Genomic DNA, 2,346 nt, shown 5'->3' with positions numbered 1-2,346 from the left:
TTTAACAGCGATATAAAACACTATTGTAATACGTTCAAATACAAATTGCAAATACAAAAATTTAACGTACATTCAATGAAACATTGAATACTAGCTAATATAATTATTAATTTTTATGAACGACAAGAAAAAATTAATTTTATTAAAAAGTATAAAATAACTCAAATTTACTATAAAGTTTCAATGTGTATTAAATGTCATTTGTTTTTATATTAATTGTAATTTTTAATAAACAAGAATACTAGCAAGTAGTTAATTAAAAATTGGTGTTTTCATTTGAAAATACAATTTTGACATACATACAAGGTATTCGAGATGAACTTAAAAATTATTACATAGCTAATAATTCTTGAATTAAATATAAAATTATTAAAAAACATCTTGGATAATTCTATCAGCTAAATTGAATTATTAAATCTAGCCTTCATTTGATATAATATTTCTTACAACTTTTCTGAATTACATTCAATTAAGTTAAGAATATATTAATTAGTTTATTATAATAAAAACACAAAATGATAAATTTATTATTATTAAGTATACAGAAAAATTATTCAACTATAGATTATTAAAGAAATATATGTATCTAATAAAAGCTAAAAGTTGACTCTCAAAATTTTTTCCAAGAGAAATAATATGGCCAACATTAAATCTGAGTGATAAATTTATCGATTTTACAAAACATTCTTGGAAGAAAAATAGTAAGCCATTACATAAAGTACCAATTATAAAAAAATTCATATTATAATATTGGGAACATATCAGATTTTGGATAATATCACAAAAATTAATCACTAAAACTAATAATTTAGCAGTGTCCAAACTTTTTTATTCAAATAATACTAAAATAAAAAATTTAACTGTACATCATTGAATATCTACATAATTTTCAACTGTTTTAATTAAAAAATAATAATATTTTATAATACAATTTAATCATTACTATTTAAAAATAGATTTCTATATTATTCATGAACCTCTTCACATATTATTATTGTTAGTAATCATAACTATTGATACAAATATGCAAATAAAATATATAATATAATTAGAGAATATAACAAATAAAATAAAATTTCATTTTGATGAATGGTTGTTAAAATGTACATGATAAATAAACAGCAATTATTTAACAATTTAACCAATGCAATTTTAAATTAATAAAATGTAATATTTTTTTAAAGTAATTTTTTTCTGGATTAAGTTGAATTATAAAAAGTAAAAATTACCTTGATAAAAATCTATATTTTTGGTATATTATTGAAATTTCAGATATTTCAAAATATTTTAATAAATGTACTTACGACAGAGATAAATTTGAAAGTTAAACAATATATATCATACTGCATTTTATAACTATTGAAAATTGTATTGAATTTTATTAAAACAAATTGTATCAACATATATGACTTAACATACTTTCCATCAAACATTGATCACTTACTAATAAAAATAATCATTAATAATATAATTAATTAATCCGTATAAACGAGAAAAAAGATAATTAATTTTACTAAAAAGTATAAAATAACTCAAATTTACTAAGAAAATGTCTGTATTTTTAAAGTCATTTGTTTCTATGACAACTGTAACTTTGAATAATCAAGAATACTTTACTATTATTACATTAACAATTAACCAGTAANTTTCTATGACAACTGTAATTTTGAATAATCAAAAATACTTTACAGAATACTATTACAGAAATTACTAATTATAATATAAAAAAATTTACATCAATTGGATAAAAAGCAATAATGGTTTATAAATTATACCTTTTGCTTCATTGAAATATCTATCAGCTTTATTTTCTATTTCTCTTTTAAGTACAATACGAATAATCTTGAAACATTGTTTAATGGCTTCACAGTTTTTAAATTTACAATTCCAATCTAGTATTACTAATTAGTCCATACTTTTTGTTTTCTTATCCAAGTTTTTTCTAATTCAACTAATTGACAATTCATTGGGGAAGAGAAAAATTAACACATACACATTTAATCATGTTAAAAATCTTAAAGTTTCCTAAAATTTTTTAATATTTTAATATAACAAATATATTTTATTAATATTGGTTTTTACTTTAATATTTTAATAATATTAATTATAATATTGTTTATTAATTGTATATTTTTTTTATTAATGCTCATTTTTAAATTTATTACTTTACTTCAACAAACATTATACTAAAAGTCTGTTTACTAATGTCTTCTACAATTGAATCTCTTATTCTATTTGCACATATTTCAATTATTTAATTTTGAATATGATGACTAGTGTGATTTGTTTCTTTGTTGAATATTTCAGAAAACTTAGGTATATGCTTGGAAAATAAAACACAAGTTT

Source organism: Daktulosphaira vitifoliae, unplaced genomic scaffold (assembly GCF_025091365.1).
Source record: "Daktulosphaira vitifoliae isolate Bord-2020 unplaced genomic scaffold, ASM2509136v1 Scaffold_4, whole genome shotgun sequence".
Classification (NCBI taxonomy): domain Eukaryota; kingdom Metazoa; phylum Arthropoda; class Insecta; order Hemiptera; family Phylloxeridae; genus Daktulosphaira; species Daktulosphaira vitifoliae.
Note: the sequence above shows the minus strand (reverse complement) of the source record.